The following is a 22,911-nucleotide window of genomic DNA, read 5'->3' on the forward strand; positions in this document are numbered from 1 at the left end:
TAATGGAATATTGCCAGGGACCATTAATTGAAATGGGGTAGGAGGCGTTGCGGGAACTGGGGCAGAAGTAGGGGCTGTAGGCAAGGGAATTTGACCAGCTTGGGCTTGCAACAGCTGGCGCGCTAATTCATCAGTGCAATCTCTCCTAACTATTAATTCTCTCTGTAGTGCGCTAGTCTCAGAGCGGGCCGCATGGACTTCTGCTCTTAACTCCCCTAGTAACTGGGCCAACTGATCCACTTCAGGAGTCTCCATAATGTTCAGGCAGAGTCATTTTCAATATCTGGCAGCTTTGCGTTCTTCTGTAACACTTGCCTGGACTCTGCAGGGACCCTCTGGAGCTCCTCGTGTCTTCTACCTTCCTTCTCAGAAAAGACAATAGATTCTGTGGATAAATAACAATATTCCCTCCTTAATGTGATTTCCTTGTCTTTCTCAGTGATTACGGAAATAACCCAACTTACAACTACAGCTCACCTTTATACTTATTTTGGTGCGCTATCCGTCCTGTTCTTACAGGGGCGCTAGTCCTGAAGATGATGGAACCCAGGAAGAAGGAATATTATACTAGTGACAATGGGTTATTGAATCCGAAGATAAATGGAAGTAAAGAAAAAAGAGGATGACAACCAGACTGTCTAAATGTCTATCCTAAATGCAACTCAGTGTGGACATGAAGGCGCAACAAACTACGTTGACAAAACATCAGTTCTATGCTCTTATCTCTTTACCATAGACTAAGAGCGCCACAAAACGAAACCAGCCTGTAAAAACAATGGAGCAAACGTTTTCCTAAATAACTGGGTACTAAGGGTTAGTGCCTATGAACTAATTATGGAAGCAGTGTTCTTTTGAATGAGAAAAGGAAACCTCCTCATAAGAATCTAAACACAATTGTAGTGTAAGAGATAATGTGGTAGAAATGTCATACATGAAATGGGAACTACAAACTAAGTGTAGTTATCTTGAATGCAAAGGACAAAATATAAATGCGTGTGTTACAAAGCAAAAACGTAACACAGGAGCGCATGCAACATATCCAATACGAATCACCTCAGCTTACTAGCAAAATGTACGAAGGGCAAGAACCCGGAAGCAATTCAACCTAAGGCAATCAGACAATAATAAATAAACTCTGAAGTGGTACTTGCGTGAGCACAAACGCGTCAACACACAGAGCTGAGACGGTCCGTGACTGACTAGAATGGCAACTTCGTGGACGGCAGAAAACTCGAACAGGAATAAGGGGCGAGGGCAGTAAAGGGAACAGAAATAAGGAAACAGAGCGGGAACTGTGAAAAAATGACTTTGACAGGGAACAGCTGCAGTCTGTGGAATTCGCAATAAGCGTTGTATCCGCAAGCAGACTACACGAAGCGCGAGCCTCCAGATGGGCGGGGCTTAAATAGGCTACACTGAACAACGACTAGACCCGCCGGCTTTACAGTGGAAAGGAACTAACGGGCGGCCTGTCATGACCCACAGGACGCGCCCCTTTTGGTCTTCCTAGTCCTTATCGCAATGGGCCTTGCATTCCCTGACACTCCCAACATGGCCGTCCAGCGTGACACGCCTTACGCGGTCTATATGTTGGATGTAACGTATTCTACTAATAGACCGCACCCCCGCGGCTCAGCGCGTCTCAATGCTATTGGCAAGTAGCGATCAGACTGGGCTCCGTAGTTCGCTGCATTGCTTTCCTGGTTCCTAGCTTTTCTACTCCCATTCCTTGCACCTTTCCCTGTTCCTCTTGCTTCCTGTACTCGTGCGCCATCAGCACGCCTTCTTCGTTTCCCGGATCCCCGGATTGCTGCTTCCCGGAATCTTAAACGCACGCTGGAGTCGGAAGAGACTCGCTCAGCCTTATTCAAGTCCAGGTCTGTCCGCAAGAAGACACCGCCCACGGAGTCCAGCAAGGATCGGTCTCGGGTGAGAAGGGGGGAACTCCGTGACAGTTTGAAACGCCTACCGACCGCACTCGAAGTCGACATGGAAGCGGCCGTCCAGGACCTGATGCAAGGTATGCAAGAATTAACCACCGAGGTGCAGAATTTAAAGGCGGAAAACGCAGCTCTCAAGCAATTAGTTCTATCCCGTGATTCATCTGCAAAGGAAAGTGTGTTACTGGGCGGCACTGTTGACAAATAAGATGGGTCAGCAAAAACCCTTTGTGGATTCCTGGACTCATGTTTGGTTCACTTTACATTTAAGCCCTATTACTTTTCCACTCCCAGGGCTAAGGTGGGTTTCATAATCTCTCACCTTTCCGGAAATGCTTTAACCTGGGCTACACCCCTAGTTAACTCCGGTGACGCTCTCCTAGATGACTACGATGGTTTCATACGGGCCCTACAGACCATGTTTGATCGCCCAGAGCAGGTCTTTAGTGCCCAGGAACGCCTCTTAGACTTTCAGCAGGGATCCCAGGATGTGCTCACGTATGTAACCCGATTCAAGCAATTGGTCAAGGAAGCTGATTGGTCTCCGGAGGCAAGTTTTACCCTTTTCAGGAGAGGACTAAATGAGGAGATTCAAGATCAGTTAGCCAGAGTGGCCCGACCAAACTCATTCCAGGCTCTTATGGACCTTGCCATGCAAATAGACTTTCGCATCCAGGAAAGGAAGGCAGAGAAGAAAAAATCTAGAGGAAACCCTCCGAAGGTGTCCTTTGAGAGTACCTCCAAATCTGACACAAACCCAGGATCAGTCACTGAACCAGAACCCATGCAGGATAGGAGCCTTCCGTGGACCCATATCCCCGCAAGAAAGGATGAGAAGGATTAATTTGGGGTTGTGCATGTATTGTGCCTCAGACAAACACTTGGTTCGAGAATGCCCTCTGGCTCCTCCTCGGCGTTCGGAAAACGCCAACTCCTGATCCTAGATGGAGCAGGGCTTCGGGAGAGAGACGTTTGCTCCACATCAATTCCATCCTTGAACTCTCCTGGACAAAACAATCTAGTGATACTACAGGCCTTCCTATCAACCTCCGGGAATAATACCTATCCTGTTTTGGCTTTGGTAGACTGCGGAGCTATGGGACTATTTATTGATCAAGATTGGTTTTTAGTCACCACATCCCATACGAAACACCATGCAGCCGGTGGAAGTGATCGATGGAAGACCCCTCACTTCAGGACCCATAAGCCTGCAGACCAAAGAGATCCAGCTTTCAATTAACCACCACCAAGAGCGGATTTGATTCGACATTATCAAGTCAGCTCATTACACCATGGTACTGGGCATGCCCTGGTTACAGAAACACAATCCGTATATCAATTGCAGGATCACTATTCCTCGGCTCAGAGTTTTGTATGTCTCACTGTCTAATCCTGGATCCCTCCTTGACCCCCTCCAAAGAACCAACAATAGACCATCAAGCACCTCTCATGGTTTCCAATATCGTACAGGTTCCTAAGGCCGATCAGGAATTTGTTGATGTGTTCTCAACTGCCATAGTCCAGGCCTTCCCCCCTCACAGGCCTGAAGACTGCGCCATAGACACGGATCCCTCAGCAGTGATTCCCTTTGGCAGGATGTTCATCCTTTCCGAACCTGAGAAAAAGGCCCTCCGAGAATACTTGGATACCAACCTTGAGAATGGCACCATAAGACCTTCAAAATCTCCAGCCGTAGCTTCTTTGTTCCTAAGAAGGACACTAAGGAACTCGGACCCTGCCTCGATTATCGTGGATTAAATCAATGCACCCTCAAGGACCGGTACCCTCTACCCTTAATCTCGGATATCCTGGAAGCGGTCAGAGGCGCTGTGATTTTCACGAAACTGGACCTCCGGGGTGCCTATCATTTGATTCGTATCCGGGAAGGAGACGAATGGAAAACAGCATTCAGAACACCCTTTGGTCACTTTGAATATCTGGTCATGTCCTTTGGATTAGCTAATGCCCCAGCAGTCTTTCAACGTTTTGTGGACAGGGTGTTCTCTGACTTGCTATTCCTCTTCGTCGTTGTCTACCTCACCTGAAAACTCTGCGGGAACCTTCTGGAACTCCAACTGACTTCTACCTTCCTGGGAACTAGACACTGAATTTCTGTGAAGAAAATAACAATTTTCCCTTCCTTAGTTTTCTCTTGTAAAACAGAAGGTCAAAACTGGCAATATGGGAGCCAGCAAATATCTCACCTTGGTTTTTAATTAGTTGAGCTCTCCATCCTGTTCTATACAGGGGCGCAAGTTCTGAAGAGGGGACACTGGATAACAGTTTCTTTTGAAAGGGACTAAATGGCACTAAAACAATGACATAAACCCTATGCTATTTGAACCTAAAAGGGGGCAATAAGCTGAGGAGTAATGCAAGTGTAGAATTACAGAAAAAACTACCTCACTACACTACGAGACGGAAACAGGAAAACACCTTATCACTGAGCGTAATATGAACCTTAGTGTGACCAAAAATTTCTGACTAGAAAATCAGCTTCCCAGACAAAACTCCACAGGAAAGGGCGCGAACCCGCTAAAAACAACGTAATATCCTGAAAATGCGTGAGGAATTCAAATAACATTCATACACAATTTCGATGTATCTGATAAGGCAACAAGGCAACAAAAACGAAGCAAATGCATTTGCATATAATAGGTGTACTTGCGAGAGAGAAGACTGCTATGAACTGAGAGCTGAGGAGAACGCTATGACAGGACTTCAACTATGGACTGTGACTGAGCCGGGAACGGCAGCAACTGGAAAACACAGGAAGGGAGCTGATAACTAATTAAAGTTACTCAAGGAATGAATGGAATTTTCTGTGGACAAGGTATATTGAGCGGTGACAGGGAACGGAGGTACGCGGCGAGCGTTTAGTCTGAACTCAGACCAACGACGCGAAGCGTGAGCCTCCTGAGGGGCGGGGCTTAAATAGCTGGCACAAGAAAACAACTAGACCCGCTAACTAACTGACCAGAGGAGCCACCTAGCGGCCATTAAAGAAACTCAACCAACCATTAATATGGGGAGTTAGAATCAATAACTAGCTAGGGCAAATAAATTCCCTATGAACCTGCAACTCTTAGGACAAGTATGGGAAAATAAACTAACCTGTGGTCATGACACTACCTGGACGACATTTTGATCTACTCCAAGGACCTTCTAAAGCATGAAGAGCATGTAAAGGCAGTACTACAATGACTCCGTGAACATAAACTTTTGGCCAAACCCGATAAATGTCTGTTTCACGTTGCTTCTGTTCATTACCTAGGATTTATCCTTACTCCAGAGGGAATTGGCATGGACCCCTCAAAGGTAAAGGCTATATTATCCTGGCCTGCTCCCACGTCCGTGAAACAAGTTCAATCCTTCCTGGGGCTTGCCAATTTCTACCGGAAGTTTATACCCACCTTCTCAGAGATTGTTCAACCGATTGTTGCTCTCCTGAAGAAAGACACCCCCTTTCTCTGGTCTATTCTGCAAGATGAGGCATTCCAACTCTTGAAGACAAGATTTACTCAAGCCCCCATTCTGGCCCGACCCGACATTTATCGACCATTCCTTGTGGAAACAGATGCCTCTAACTACGCCATTGGAGCGGTGTTGAAGAAAGAATTTGAGGATACACTAGAACACCCCAATTGCTTACCTTTCACGAACCCTGACTCCCAGTGAGACACACTACTCCGTCCTGGAAAAAGACCTTTTAGCCATCCGCCAAGCTTTCACTGAGTGGCGACATCTACTCCTGGGAGCTAGATATCCAGTCCAGGTCCGCACGGACCACCGAAATCTTCAAATTCTACAGTAATTAGAGTGTCGGAACAGTCTTCAGGCTCGTTGGGCTTTTTTCTTTGCCCAGTACCAGTTCAACATCACTCATGTTCCTGGATCACAAAACTTGATTGCTGATGCCTAATCTCGACGGCCTGACTATGAAACTACTGAAGATAAGGCCTATCCTAAGATGTTTCCCCACACAATTTCTGTAGCTCAAGCAGTCAATCTCCTGGAAGAAATCCGAGTACAAACCCAATCCTCTGAACTCTGGAAGAATATTTCAAGAAAGAATCAATGGAACCTGAGAGTCAAGGAAGGATATTTGTTCAAGGACAACGCTCCGCTCATTCCTACACAAAAATTACAACAAAGGATAATAAACCTCTGTCATGATACCCTTCACTCCAGACATTGTGGCATCACCAACACCCTCCACCTCATACAAAGACAATTTTGGTTGCCTAAAATGAAGACTGATGTGCAACTATACGTCAGAGCCTGTGCAATCTGTAGTGAGAATAAACATGACAAGAGGCCGGCGGGTCTTCTGCTACAACCCGGCCATGGGAATTTATCGCAACAGACTTCATTGTGGAATTACCGCCTTCCAGAGGGTACACCACCATCATGGTCACCATTGACTTGTTCACTCATATGGCTCATTTCACACCCCTCAGTAAGCTACCATCCTCATCTGAACTGGCTGGAATCTTGCTGGAGCACATATTCCGCCTTCATGGACTTCCTTCCAAGATAATTTCCGTTCGAGGACCTCAATACGTCCCACAATTCTGGAAACACCTTTGTCAAATATTAGCAATCCAACGCGCTCTTTCATCAGGTTATCACCCTCAAACCTAAGGGGCCACAGAATGTGCTAATCAGACTCTGGAACAATATATTCAATGTTTTGCCACTAAGGTTCAGGATGACTGGTCGCTCCTGATACCCGTGGCTGAATTTGCCTATAACAATTCCGATCATTCAGCAGTGAAGACCAGTCCCTTTTATTGCAGCCAAGGATTCCATCCATCAGTTCTGCCCACAGTTCTTCCACAACCCACACCGGTACCTACTGTCGACTCCTGGATTGAAACACTCATCAACATACATAAGGAGACCAAAGAGCACTTAGAGAAGGCCAGAACACAGACCAAGAGATATGCTGATTCCAAAAGAAGACCCGGGCCTTCTTATTCAGTTGGAGATCAAGTCTGGTTGTCCTCGAAATTACTACCCCGACATCTACGGCCAAACAAATTGGCCCCCCGGTATTATGGTCCGTTTTCCATCAAGGAAATTATAAACCCAGTCTCATACCGGCTCAAGATACCAGAATCCTGGAAAAAGATTCACCCAGTTTTTCACACCTCCTTATTAAAACCTTACATTCAATCCTCCCGGAAATCCTGCAGACCCACTCCTGTGGTGGTGGACAATCAACTGGAATATATAGTGTCCCGGATATGCGACTCCAGGTATAAAAGGGTTCAGCTTCAATACCTGGTTAAATGGAAAGGATATCCCCCCAGTGAAGGAACTTGGGAACCACTTTCTAATCTGAATACCCTTCGACTGCTCAGAAGATACCACCTCATACACCCAGGCAAACCTGGAGGAACAGGTTTCCGGAGGAGGCATGCTGTCATGACCCACAGGACGCGTCCCTTTTGGTCTTCCTGGTCCTTATCGCAACGGGCCTTGCATTCCCTGACACTCCCAACATGGCCGTCCAGCGTGACACGCCTTTCACGGTCTACGCGTTGGTCGTAACGTATTCTACTAATAGACTGCACCCCTGCGGTTCCGCGCGTCTCAATGCTATTGCCAAGTAGCAATCAGACCTGTGCTCCGTAGTTCGCTGTATTTCTTTTCTGGTTCCTAGCTTTTCTACTCCCATTCCTTGCCCCTTTCCCTGTTCCTCTTGCTTCCTGGACTCGTGCGCCATCAGCATGCCTTCTTCGTTTCCCGGATCCCCAGATTGCTGCATCCCGGAATCTTAAATGCACGCTGGAGTCGGAAGAGACTCGCTCAGCCTCAGGTCTGTCCACTAGAAGACACCGCCCACGGAGTCCAGCAAGGATCGGTCTCAGGTGAGAAGGGGGGATCTCCGTGACACGGCCATTAAGGAACCTGGAAGTCTCTATTCTCTCCTAGGGAATCTACAGTAAATGAATAACTAAGGCAACCAATTCCCCATTAGAAAAATCCCCTAAGCTGTCTTACCCTGAACCAGAATTGGACCCTTTGCCTGTGGTCATGACATTATCCATTCCTGCTGGATCTATAATGTTAATAGCAAAATACATATGGAAAGTGTCAGAATGCCTCTCTAATCCACACCACACTTCACACTCTCCCTCTTAAGACAATCCCTGTCTCATTTCCCCTTCTATCAAACCAAAAGCTCTGTGTGAGAGTCTGTCCTAATTCCCCATTGCACGTGCCGTGTTCAGATCAATTAGGCCTCATAATCAATCCGCAATACTCCCCTCTGCATGTTCAAGCTTCCCATTCTCGAATGTGTCCCATCGTTCCTTCTGCCAGTATGTCAACAACCCATCTCTAGTGTGTGCAAATCTCAACAACACAGCTTCCCACTCAACAGGCCTTTACTCCCCTTTTCTACATGAACTGCAGGCAGCCCCCACGGATCTGCATCGGGCTGATCTCAAGCACCGGGCTCCTTTCTCCTTTCCAGCTCCCTCTGCCAGTCTGGTCACTCAAACTGCCTCAAGCCTCTGCAAAGCTCATCTGACCTCCTGCCAACTCTCTGCTAGATCAATCTCATCAGCTCTCATCAGAATGCTTCCCCAAGCTGCATGTCGACCAAAGCCATCCGATTCTGCTGCACCCAAAACGCTTCTCCCTCATACCTCGGCATACACTCGTGCCGTTGCTGCTAATTTCAGGCTCCCAGTTATAATGTCAATTCACGTCACTCTTTCTCCATTATTACATGTCTAAACTCTCTTCTCTCAAACCAGCATTTCTACATCCGGACAGCGCCTGGAAGTCAGTTACGCATGTCTTTTTCTATCCCCAGTCACTGTGTGTTCTGTCATCGTGACATTGTACATCGTATCTTTTACATGCTATCTGTTATGAAACCATACCATCCTCCTATTTCTCTCATTCACTGCATTCACAGAAATCCCTCTATCTGTGTCTGTCTCTCTTTGCAAAGCACTCACTCCCTGCATGCCCCCACCTTCTCGTCTGTCTGCGAACAACCCAGGGCCTGATAAAGCCAGCTTCTCCGTTCTCTACTAAGGCAAAAGTCACTGGGCCTCATTACACGGTAGGCGGTAACCATGGCGCTATTAGCGCCATGGTTGCCGCCGGTATTTTACCGTGTCCGCCTTGGTGGATGGCGGAATTACCACCCTACTCCAAGGTGAGCGGGGCGGTAATTCCCCATTCACCAAGGCTCTTCCCCATTCCCATTTTTGCCCCCATAGGGCATAATGGGAATGGGGAAGGTGCTAATTACGGTACCGCAAATTGCGGTACCGTAATTAGCTCCGAGGTCCCTTTGCGGCATCCTACTTTAGCGGCTGGTAAAACCAACCGTTAAAGTCGGGTCCCGCAAAGGGAACTCGTAGTAAGGCGGTAGGGGTTTACCGGTACCAGTGCCCTTACGGGTACCGGTAAACCCCTACCGCCTACCGTGTAATGAGTCCCAATGTCTTATCTCTGTCTGCCAAGATACTGTTTACACATTCCATTCATTCACAGTGTAACTCAAAACATTCTTCGCAGACCCGTGGCGCTGCTCTTCTGTGTGTCTCTTCAGAATGGCTTAGGAGCCAGCTACATGCTCTCTATAGTGCCTAACGCATTCACTTATACCAAGTGCTATACCCAAAGCTCAATGCATACTCAGTGCACACTCATACGTGTCTAATTGCATACATAACATATGTCTAAACGTACTACAATGCACTTAATATAACAGGCCTCTTTCTCTAGCAAATGCAAATGGGTGAATAATATGGATAACTAATGAATAATAATCAGAATGAATGATGGATAAATGAATCCCTAAATGAGTAATGAATTTCTAATGATTCACTAAATGAGTAATGGATTTCTAATGATAACGTACCAGGCCTATTCATATAATATCTGGTTTTACACTGTGGCTGTCATCCAACCAATAGCTCTAATGGGGAGAACCCCGTAGAGGACTGGATAGTGTGTCTTAAAACCATCAGTACCAGAGGCAGTGCTCTGTCCAAATTCTTCCCTTCCGGGCCAACCACCCTCCGGATTATCTGCTTTATGGTCTTTCTACCAGGCCATTAGTCTGTGGGCGGTATACAGATGTCCTTAGTTGGTTAATATGTAATCTCTAGCAGACCTGGGACATGACATAAAATGAGTACCAGATCCATAGGTATTTCTTCAGGCAGTCCTATACGGGCAAAGAAAGGAATAAGTTAGTCACACACTTGTCTGGCAGAGATTCCCTTCATGGGGAAAGCTTTGGGATACCTCGCGGCACAATGCACTATCACTAGGAGGTACTTAAAGCCTCTAAAGGCTGGTTTCAACGGACTGACTATGTCTGTTATTAATGACATTTTCTGTAGTGGCTCTTGTACTGGCATGTCTCTGCTGGTTAGCTGACAAGCGGGGTACTCCTTGCAGTATCTGGCTACCTACCCTAGTACTCTGGGCCAGTAGGACCATTTCAGGATGTGTGTCCTGAAGGCTGCCATGTGACCACCACAAGGGTCAGCTGCAATACTATGTTCCTATATGACTTTGTGATTAGCAAACATTTTTTGGTCTATTTAATTTTCTCCATGGGTCACTCTATAGAGTAACCCCATGTGATATTTGAAGCATGACCCCTTCTCTGTCGTGGGGTTTTTCTCCTTTGATGCCCTTTCTCTGGCTACTTTTAGGGAGGGATCCATGATGGTTTCGAGCCTAGTTGAGGTCTTATGCTGATCTAATGTCCATCCTACTGGGCAAGTGGAGTGCACTGCACATTCTATACCTGTTTAATTTCTCTTGACTCCCGCCTGGTTTTTCTTGAGTTACCGGCCATCCGTGAGACGTCTGCCCCAGCGAAGGGAGCAGTTCGCCACCACTCTGTCCCCATGCGGGCCAACGCCTCGTTAAAGTGGGGCAAATCGGAACCGGGGCAGATAACTAAGGAAGAACAGCAGCCTTTATTTTAACAACCTTGTCTTTCACTTCTAACTTTATTTTTTTTGTAGGAGTGAGAAACCAGAGGGTGTCTCACAACTAGTCCCCGGGGAACTCTCTCTCAGGTGACCAGGGCAGAGCCATGGCCTTTGGATCCAGACCCTGCGGCTGGATCAGTGTGGGAGGATCACCTGTGGGAGGGGTCTTCAGGGAGTGGGGGTGAGCTAGCCGATGGCGAAACATGGTATTCCCCACTTTTTTGTTCATCTAACCCATCCTATTTTTTAGGATTTTCCAAAGTCCCAACCCCCGCCCTTTTTTTACACAAACACTGGGCCGAGGAAGAGGGTGATTAAGAGTAACCAGACTAACTCTCTCACATCGTACTAGACATGTCCCGTTAATCGGGTCAGGCATTTTTATTTTATTTATTTGTATAGCGCACCAGGCCCAGGGGCAACCGGGCGCATCACTTAGTTACAACATAGGAAAAACAGACAGAACCATAATTACAAAGTTTACAAGTATAATACAGAATTTACAGGTATGATAACAGCAATGAGAGGACAAGCAGATTATATATACATGTACAAATTAAGCAGAGAACCCAGAGCTAAATGTCCTGGGCGGCCAGCCAGGTTTTCGTAAGGTGTTTGAATCTCGGGAATGAGGGTTCTGCTCTAAGCTCATTAGGAAGCGTGTTCCAGAGTTTAGCTGCCAAGATAGGGAAGCTAATTCCACCTGATCTTTGGAGATTGTAACGTGGAACCTCAAGGCAGTTTAAATGAGCCATTCTGCGGGGTCTAATGGAGTTGTGGAGGGCAAAATTGGTTAGCCAGGTAGCAGGGAGCTTGGTTAAGAAGGCATTTGTGGGTAAGAGCCAGGGTTTTCAGGGAGATACGGTGTGGGACTGAGAGCCAGCAAATATTGCGTCTGGTGTCAGATATGTGTTGGCGCCTGGGAATGTTGAGGGCAGCTCTAATAGCATTGTTTTGGACAATTTGCAACTTGTTTAGGTTGCAGCAATTGGTGCCTAGGTACAGTGCAATGCAGTAATCAATCTTGGATAATACAAGAGTTCTAGCCAGGGTGACACAATTGGTTGCAGAGAGGAAAGGGTGACAGGCTGTAATAAGCTTGCAGGTATATACTGCTGCGGAAGAGACTGAGTTAGTTTGTCTGGTCAGGGATAAGGTCGAGTCAATGTAGATCCCTAGGGTTTTTGTGTCCTTGGCGGTTGGGATAATATTCCCATCATTGATGAAGGACTTGAACGCAGGGTCGAGTTTGGTGGCGAACCAAGAATAAGGAGCTCAGTCTTTTCATCATTAAGGTAATGTCAGGCACTTTAACCTATGTGCGTACACCTGATGCCAATTAGCTCTCCTCACACAAATAAAAGGCAATACCTAAAGACACACTCTGAGCCAGGCAGAACATGAAAACTAGCAGAACTTGCTGGATAAAGGTACACCTGCTGGAGCAGAGCAACAGACCAAGGGATGAGAGCAGCAGGCAAAAAACTCCTGGGCATCCCGACATGAGGTTGTTGCCTCTGACAGACCACGAAAGACACGTGGAGAACGCCAGATCCCACAAGTGAAGATTGCTTTGTGTTTAAAGGGTGTCAGCGACCCTCCTGGGTGAACGGCAGAGTTGGGAAGGCTGGGTCAAGCCTCTGGTGCTAACCTTGACTCGAAAATCGGAAAACGCAAAACAAGAAAGAAGCGCACACAGCCAGTGAGTTGGCAAGCGACCTGAGAGACCGGTGTGTGCTAAAATGAACGAAGTAGCAACATCGTATCCTAAAAGAAGGCTGCATGCATGTGTATGAGACACGAAAGAAAGGCAGAACCGTGAATTAACTTTAAAGTAAAATACAGCTGAAAGATCAGCAATACTAAGTAACAGAGTGGTAGGGTGAAAGGAAGTAGCCCATTTGAAAGTATCCATGAAATGTGCATTGTTTGATGCAAAAGGGCAAACAAACAGCAAGAGTGAAAGTAATGGTGAACATTGAGTTGAAGTGGTCCTGTGGTGGTCTGTTATGAAAGCCACGCGCATTGGGAAGACTTTGACATCTGAAAGTGTTCTGAGCCCGAATGAGGGAGACCCGAAGTATTTTAAGCTTGGGCAAGCAATCCCGCTTGCAACTTTGTGTGAACTGTATCATAAGAGGTCTGAGTTGGGCAGAGGGGGGCCTACGAGAACTGTGTGGTGAAAGGTCTGAGCCTGGCAGAGGGGGACCTTTGTGAACATTTACGTAGAAACCTTATTTTGAAAGTCAAAGAAAGGAACTTTAAACGTGGAAGGCCAAGTGGGCCTCGATCTGCGGTTTTGAACTGTGTACTTTGTTGGAAGCCGAGCCAGTGTGTGTCATCCTGCCTACAAGGATTGCCTTACCCAATGAAGCCTAACATGGGGAGGAGAGCTGGTTCAGCCACGTTACCATTTGAACACTGACTTTTCCTTTTGCATACATTTTCTCCTTTTTACACTTTTTGTAGAAGAGATGGGACAGGCATTGTGTTTTTGTTAGCATAGGCCATTTTGATTTGACAGACTCCACTAGGACTGGTTTGTTTATCGGTTCATGGTCGAGCTACTCCCATCTTAGTTATAAGGCAGAATAGGAGTTTCTCCAACCACAACATTCTCAATAAAGGTTTTACAAATTGTATCCATTGCGTCAGTGTCAATACTTGTGATACCATGCCTTCTCTACATACAACTCTTTACATCCCCATGTATGCATCTAATAGCGAGAGTGTCATTAGGTAGTAGAGAGAAGTAACTCACTTGTGGGGTTATGGTGGTTTGTTGGCATCCGCTGTCCAACATACCATAGGTCAGGGCTCCTTCCACCCTCTTGTCCAGGGTATACAGATATCCCACTTAGATCGTAGGATTGGAAGTATGCGATTTCCATGGTTTCGGCTACCTTTTGCTTCGCACATCCTCACGCAATGTGTCCCCATTCCACACTCAAAACACTGGGGTTGGCGAAACATGAGAGGAGGTGCTCTGTTCCGGGGATCCATCTTTCTGGCATGCACGTCGCTTTTGGTCATCTTGTCCTCTGGGGCTTCCAATTTCCCAAACCCTGGACATCCAGGTCTGATTGCTGGTGGCTACCCCATACTCTAACCACTGCTGGGTAGGGGAGGTTGGACTGCTATTCTGCTATACCCGGCCTTTTGACATGCTGAGGCAGTGTCGATTGCTTCTGTCAAGGTGGGCCTATGATGCTGTCTATCCCACCTCTAAACTGGTGCTGAAAGAGCTTCTAGGAACTGCTCCAGTGCTACTTTCTCAAGGACTTTGTGAACCGTAAAAGTGGAGCGTTGTAGCCATTTCGTGGCTAGGTCCTTAACTCTATAATACATTTGCCATGGGGTTTCAGCCTATTCTCTTAAACCTTTATCTGATAGGGCTCCTCGTCCAGACCTAGTCGGTCCAGCACTGCCTGCTTGATAACGTTGTACGGGGTATCTCCTTTGGGATTCACTGCCTGGTATGCTCCTTGCATGCCACCCGACAACAGCGGAGCTAGATTCTGGCCCCACCTAGCTGGAGGCCACTGAATGCTGTGAACAAAGCTTTCAAAGCTTGTGAAGAAAAAAACGGGATCATCCCCTTTCTTGTACTTTTGCAACACCGAAGAAGGTATTCCAGGCTGACCCTGTGTTGCCGTCCTGGCCTCCGTGAGGACGGGTTTCTTGTTGCTTATCTTGTGCAGTGGCTTGCAAGGTGCCCTGCAACTAAATGGCTTGCTAAAATGCCTGGCGGTGGGCCACTGCCTGCTGGGCCTGCACCTGGATTAGCTGCTTTAGCTTTTGCTGGCCATCGGTTAGAGTCTTCATAAGATTTTCCATTGCTTTGTAAATCCCATTGCTGCCACCACTTGTCGGATTGACAGATTACGCATACAAGTGAATCTGGGTGCAACTTAAGGTTTATTGCAGTATTCAGCAGGAACAGTCGAATTAAATCATAGGTGGGGTTTCTTCCCCTTTCCGAGTTCAGCAGTGCTATGTCTAGTGATCAATTCTGTCTAGTGGCTTCTCTCCTGTTACTCCTGATAGGCCCACCATGCCTTTGGGTTCTCCTCTGGCAGCAACACGTCCTGTAAGGCAAAAGGTGTAACTTTGTAGCAGGGGTTTCTTGCCCTTTTTTATAGTCCCACCCTTCTCTTGCAGCCAATCAGCCTCCCCCTTACTCAGAGCCACCAATCTCCTTATTTCAGTGCAGGCCCGTCCTGCTATGGCCGTTGTTCTCCCCTCATATTTCCATCTGTCGCTGTGCATTGTAATGGAGTTCCGCTCCACTGGCGTTGTCGGACTCTCCACGACGCTGAGGTACAGTTCCTCTCCCTTATCCATGTCCTGACCCATGTGTCACCCGTTGCGGCATATTCTTGATAGCAGACCCATGTGTGAGCCGTTGCGGCGTCCCCTCTGTATCAGTTCCGGGAGTTGTTCCCTTCTTCGGAGAATGGTGTCAGGACCGCTCCTGCAGTAGCTTCATCAGTGACTCCCAGTACTGCTGCAATCTCTACAGTATTGGTTCCCGTCCGCTCTGCGGTACTAGCAGTGGGCGCAGAAGCGGGTGAGCCCCCACAGGTTCACTAATACCAATGCTCCTTCTAGTGAGGGATTGTTGTTCTGCGTGACTTTTTCCTGAAATCTTATATTTTTGCACCCTATCATAGGTTTCTTATTATGATATTGGTGGCTCTCCCAAGTGGTATGGATTGCAAGTTCTCTATGTTGGGTCAGGTACACTTTATTGGCATGTGCATCCATTGACATATATTGTAGAAATAGCCCGTGCTTCATGTTTTTCTGATTGCAAGAGCTTTGCTGTCCTTTTTTAAATGCTTTTTTTTAACTTGTCTTTTATCTCCACCCATCTGTTTTTACTCAGCTGCTAATGTTTAAAATATTCTTTGTGCTTATGTCCTCAGCATGTTTATTAAAGGCACAGCTTTGCTTCATGCTGGTGCTGGGCATACACTCAATTCTTCTTTCTACTGGGCCCACTTTATTGCTGACGTACTTTGCGTTTGAGGAATGGTGGCAGGGGCCATCTCAAATGTGATCTCACCATTATCATCTATTCATTGTTCAAATGCTGGCTACCCACACTCTACAGTGCACCACTGCCCTTAAGCTAGGTTTACGCTTTCACCAATAAAATAAAAATGAATGTATTCCAAGATGGCCGCCGGCAGTGGAGGTCGTGTCTGAATCGCGCTCCCGCCAGGCCTAAAACAATAAAGCACGACAACAACGAAATACCGAGCGTTCTCATACAGGACTCACTGCCGCGGCACCCAAGTGAACGGGGACACGGTAAAGAGCGGACATTGCCCCTGCATCACCCCCTGAGGGAGCAAGCCCGCCGTGAGAGGCAGCTGCCCCTCCCCCACTGAGGGAGACCGAGCCAGCCCAGCAGCGGGGTCCGTGCTGTGACGGAGCCTGCAGAAATATAGCGCACAGAGACCCAGGGGGAGAACCGTCGGCCACCGACACAGGAGAACCTTAAGGGTGCTCCGGTCCTGCGAGGGTGGCGTGCGCCTCTGCAGAGACGCCATGCTGGGAGCAGAGCGGTAGCAGGTTCATCGAGGCGCCGGCCGGGCGGGGCGCCGGCGGCCCTTCCCCCGAGACGGGCCAGGCGGGAAGCGCTGCAAGATCGGGCGGAGGAGAGCAGGAGGCCAAGCGGTCCCGAGTGGACCCCCCCCTGGACCTCGACAAGGAGACCGGCATCTGCAGGGCTCTGGCCCCGGGCACTTTGAGGGAGACGCACGCGAGGAGGAGGAGGCAACGCCCGCTAACCCCTGACACGGCACGGCAGGCTCCAGCAGCGGAGAACGGGAGATTCAGAGGTGAGCGCGCCGAAGATACACCTCCCCTTTAGTCCCTGGTACCCACAGCCCGGGACGGAAGTACATAATCAAGCCAGGTGCAGGCCCATAAATAGAGGGGCACCACCACCCCCCTATCTCCACACAACTACTTAAAACAAATAAGGCGAGGGGGGGGGCGCAGTCCTACGGGAGCGGGCACAAGACCCCACCAAAAATCTGGGCAACCCCCACTCATTCCCAGGGAGTTCTTGAGAGAGGCCAATATACTCTTGTCAACACAAGCAGACTCACGCCCAGTACAGGGGCACGGAGGCCCCGGCAGCAGGTGAGCAACAAGAAGGGACAGTGCCTACTATTACGTTGGAGACCAAACACAGTCTAAGAGACAAGCAGGAAGGCATAAGACCCCTACCATCAAGGAAGATGTCACGGGCGAAGGGAAAAGGGGGCACCTCTCAACCAACGCGCAATCCCACAAACAGGACACAAATCTCCTACAATTGTGGACCTCAGATGCACCGCCGGTCACAAAAGACAGGGCACGTGAAGAATCCTCATTAGACACAAACCCCCCATACCAGAGCACTCTTCCGCTGATGAAGGACGATATGCGAGCCTGGTTCGTAGAGCTCCAGGACAGGTTCATGTCCACAGTCCAGGACCAATTTGCCTCAATGAGGAACGAGATGAAGCAGGTGGTACAAGAATTGAAAATAGAAGTGGCCAAGCTGTAGGAAAGGACAGACATCGTGGAGAGAATCGTACAAAATATAGAAGAGGAAGTGAAACAGAACAGTGAAACTCAAGAACATTTGGTCCGGCTTACTCACAACCTAGAAATACACTGTGAAAATTTGGAGAACCGCTCCCGCAGATCCAATATTCGTATCAAGTATGTGCCAGAATCAGTGACGGACAAAGACCTCAAGAGTGCGGTACAAGATGTATTCGGAGAAATAATTGGGGCACAGGAATCAGAGAACATTGGGATAGACAGAATCCATAGGGTGGGTCCGAAAAGATCTGGCGCCCCAAGTGAAAGACCAAGGGACGTATTAGCAGCACTCATGTCTTACCCTCAAAAGGAACTGATCCTAAGGAAAGCGAGGCAGCTGGAACACGTAAGGATGAATGGAGTGGAAATACAATTGTACCAAGATCTGGCCTCGGCGACACTCTTAGAAAGAAGGGAGATGGCCCCGTTGGTGAGGGAACTAGTGGCGAAAGAAATCAGATATAAATGGACGTTCCCATTCGGCCTACTATTTGAGTGGGAAGGCAAGCAGAGAAGGGTAACCACCTGTGAGGAAGGTCTCCATATAATGGACATGCAAATGGAAGAGACGGATGCGAGAGATACCAGGACGAAGGGGGATCCACACAAAAGGCCAAGAGGATGGGAAGTAGTACGACAAAAGAAGAAACCAAATGGATGGGGGAAGGCAAAGAACCCATCAGGGGACAGATAGAGATATATAATCAGGACTGAATGCTCACTCTCACGAAGGGAAAGGGCGGAAGAAGAATAACCAGAGGAACCTCGGAACATCATGCAGCAGGATCCCCGGCGGGGGACCGGGAGTAACGCTACTCAGGTCTGAGGATGATGCAGGGTTTAGGACTCCCCGCACAATTATTCCTGAGTTATGAGAGTGCAGGGAGCGATAGGCGCAACGCCCCAGCAACCATAGGTGCCTGGTCCCTCCTCGGGATTGAAGTTGAACTTTTGTTACCAGTTGGGGGGAGTTGGGCAGTTGGTGGGGGGATCTGGGGGGGGGGAAACTCCGGAAGAAGGAAGAGGGTTCACAGCATACGGGAACGGAGACTGAAGCAGTAGATCAGTCGTGATGGGGAAGCTTGGAATCTTTTCACAAAATGTAAGGGGACTGAATTCGCCGGTGAAAAGGAAAAAAATTGAGGCTTTGTTGAGAAGGGAGCAGGCGGACATTCTGCTCCTCCAGGAGACGCCTATAAAGGCCCAAGACAAAAAGAAAGTACACCTCAGAGGATATACAATTTGGGCGCAGGCGAATGCAGGGGAAAAAAGAGCAGGAGTGATGATCGCTGCAAAAGGCAGTCTGTTGGCAAACCTTATAGACACTCCAGTAGACATGGAAGGGAGGTTTGCATTTGCTAATATCTCCTTAGAAGGTTACAGGCTCACCCTAGCGGCAATATACTCCCCGAACTCAGGGCAAGATGGTTTCCGCCGAGACACCCTGGGGAAACTAGAGGAATTTGCGAAGGGCGAGATAATACTGGGGGGAGATCTGAACATGGCCTGGCAACCGGGTCTGGATAGGAGTGCGGGGGGACCGCAAGCTCATGGGTCCCCATCCAAACAACTTAGGCAAAGGATGGAACAGATGACATTACGAGATGCCTGGAGGGAATTAAAAGGACAAGATAGCGGATTCACGTACTACTTGCACGTGCATAACACAATGTCGAGGATAGACTATTTTTGGGTGTCGGTGGGGCTGGTTGGGAGGATCCAGGGAATCGAAAAGGGATCGATAGCTTTTTCAGATCATGCCCCGTTATGGCTAGATATTCAGACCCCCGGAAGGGGAAGAGGCCTTTGGAGATGGAGACTCCCGTACGACATCCTAATGGATCCGGTGCTGGGGGAGGAACTAAGGGACAAAATCATAGAATTTTTTTAACTGAATGACAATGGAGAAGTTCCACTGGGGTCAGTATGGGAAGCCTTTAAGGCTGTAATTCGGGGACACATAATAGCTCTAAAAGCCGCCAAAGACAAACAGCACCAGGAATGGGAAAGAAAACTCGAGAAGAAACTAACAGATATTCATGGGGAGCTAGCAATCCATCCCACAAGATGTCTCAAGAAAGCAATGAAACATGTGCAGGGACAACTGGAGATGCTCCGCAACAAAAGAGCAAAGCAATCCCTCCTTTACCTCAAACAAAGATATTACATTAGGGCCAACAAGTCAGACAAATACTTAGCAAGACAACTAAGAGAAAAACAGAAAACAATGGCGATACTGAACATCAAAGACGCACAAGGAAAGCCCCAGACAAACACAAAGGACATAGGGGATGCCTTTAAGGCATACTACCAAGATCTTTATGCAACTGAGCATCCTGACAAAGAGAAACAAGCAAGTTCCTACAGTCTATCCCCATACCGACAATAGCAGAAGAGGATGAACGAGCCCTGGAATCTAGGATTACAGAGGAAGAAGTCCACAGGGCATTAAAGAGCCTCCCAATCTCAAAAGCACCAGGCCCGGATGGCTTCACAGCCCTGTTCTACAAAAAATATGCAGAAGTATTAGTCCCAATCCTGACAAGACTACTAAACACATTCAAGGACAGCGGGAATGTAACCCCATCCTTGAATGAAGCGAAAGTCCTGGTGTTCCACAAAACAGGTAAAGATCCCACTCTCCCGGGCTCGTATCGCCCAATAGCCTAATAAATCTGGACGCTAAAATATATACCAGGGTACTGGCAGCCAGACTATCACCCCTACTCCCAACGCTAATAAACACAGATCAATCAGGCTTCATCCCAGGTAGGCAAACACATGACAATTTAAGAAAAGTAATCCATCTGATAGAAAAAATAGGCATTATCCACACTCCAGCAATGTTACTCTCACTAGACGCCGAAAAGGCATTTGACCGGGTAGAATGGTCCATCCTATTCGAAACGCTGAAGCACATGGGATTCGGAGAGCAGTTTATAAACATGGTTAAAGCCAATTACAACTCCCCATCTATAAGAATAGCAATAAATGGAGAAGTCACGGATAGGGTGGAGATCTCAAGGGGTACGAAACAGGGATGCCCCCTATCACCTCTGCTATATGCCTTATTTTTGGAGCCCCTACTAATTAAGATAAGGGAATCGGAGGGGATACGGGGGATAGAGATGGCGGGCAGGCAACATAAAGTTATTGCTCACGCTGATGACATGCTGTTGGCTTTGGAGGACCCTGGGAACTCTTTGCCTAGAACCATAGAAACACTGGAGGAATTTGGGGGGATCTCAGGCCTAAAGATTAACAGGAAAAAATCAGAGATGATGCTTCTTGCTGGAGACAGGGAGACACTAGAAACAGGGGCGGGCTCGCTAAGTTTAAAAATAGTAGAGGAGGGCATCAAATACCTAGAGGTGACACTCACACACAGGGTTGATAAGATCTATAAGGGCAACTACACATCCCTACTGGCTAGAGTCAAGAAGGATCTTGAAAGATGGTGCCCGCTTAGGATCTCATGGTGGGGCAGAATCCAATCAGTTAAAATGAACATACTCCCCAGGGTACTCTACTACCATTCCCTGCCAGTGATGGTCCCTAATTCCTTCTTCAAAACACTCTCGAAGGCCATCTCGCAATTCATGTGGAACAGGAAACCCCCGAGGGTTGCCAGAGCCATTCTCACGGCACCAATAAAGTCAGGCGGAATGTCCGTACCACACTTTAGGAAATACTATCAGGCAGCCCAACTCTGGGTCTTGAAAGAATGGTTGGGGGAGGACCAACAGACGACCTGGATAACACATGACAGGGCAGTTGCTAGGACCCCCCTGGAGGACCTACTGTGGAAACACAAACAACACAGACATGTGAACCTTCGAATTAGCGAGGTCATGAGAACCACTCTCAACACCTGGGATGATCAAACCAGAAAAGGAATCATGACCACCCCATTAGCCCCCTTCACGCCCATCTGCCGGAACCCACAGTTCCCACCGGGACAGGTATCCGGTGGTTTTGAAAAATGGCAAGTAGCAGGATGCAGGAAAATCGGTAAAATGATCCAGAACAAAGAAATACGAACTTTCGAGGAATGTAAAAATATGTGGAATTTAACAAAGGCAGATAGATATAAATACGAACAGTTAAGACATTGGCTCAGCATACCAGAGGTTTTCCAGGCGGCCTCCAGGGACCTCACACCTTTCGAGAAGTACATAATAACCAACACTGGTGGGAAAAATCTGGTGTCAACACTGTATAACTTCATTAACTCACAAGAAGAAGGACTGAAATGGTCATACATGATAAGATGGGAAGCCACGCTGGGGGAAGAAATAACAAGGCAGCAATGGGAGGAACTATGTGCAGGCATCCCCAAACTTACCAGAGCAGTCCAAACCAGAGAAATGTGGCTAAAAATAATCACACAATGGCATTACACCCCAGAGAGGCTCAGAGCAATGTACCCAGATACGTTGGATCGATGTTGGAGGGGGTGCGCGGACGCTGGAAGTTGGAGGCATATCTGGTGGGACTGCCAGGGAGTGAAGGGCTTCTGGACAGAAGTACAAACGGAAATGACAAATATCTTCCCAGAGGCAAACCAAATGGGGGAAAGAGTATGGTTGTGCGGTTTTAAAGACGCACAGGCCAAGAGACTCCACGAAGCACAATGGAGGAGCTTCATGGGCCTAGTCATCGCGGCATGGTCAACGATAGCTCAAAGCTGGAAGAAACGAGACCCGCCACTGGTATTCACATGGCTGCAAAAGGTGTGGTCCCAAATGACCATGGAAAAGATTATGCACTATCTACAGGACCAAAACAACTCCTTTTTGAAGGAATGGGGACCAGTGCTGGAATATTTGAAATCGGACTATATGGATCAATGGTGCCCGCACAACATCAAAATTTCAGACTTATACAGCGCGTAGGCGTTCCTGAAGTGCAATTCCAATGAGGACCCGTATTCTTCCGGGAGGGGAGGGAAGGGAGGGGGGGAGTTGGGAGGAATGTTTGTGATGTTTATTTCTATATAAGAAAACAATAAAAACATGTTTAAAAAAATTAAATAAAAATGAAAACAAATACAAATAACATTGTTCTTTTGATGTACATCCGTGTGCTTTCTGTTCTCCAATTTGTGCATCCCATCCTTCTCACCACTGTGGTTTTGTTGAAGAGTTATTGAGCATGCAAATAAAGATCTCAGACAAGAGTGTGTTTCTTTGTATTTATAACTAGTTCACATTTCACTGCAGCTCCACATGCTTTCTCTCCCACGCTTAATGCGCTTTCTCACCTTTGTACCCACATGGTCCACTTCCTTCCCTCAGCATTTTTGCTGAGATTGCACTTTATTCCCCAAGCTGCATATGTGCATCACTACCCTCCTCCAGTCTGTTCCCTTTTTTTACATTCTT

This window comes from Ambystoma mexicanum, chromosome 3p (genome assembly GCF_040938575.1).
Source record: "Ambystoma mexicanum isolate Mex_15411 chromosome 3p, UKY_AmexF1_1, whole genome shotgun sequence".
NCBI lineage: Eukaryota > Metazoa > Chordata > Amphibia > Caudata > Ambystomatidae > Ambystoma > Ambystoma mexicanum.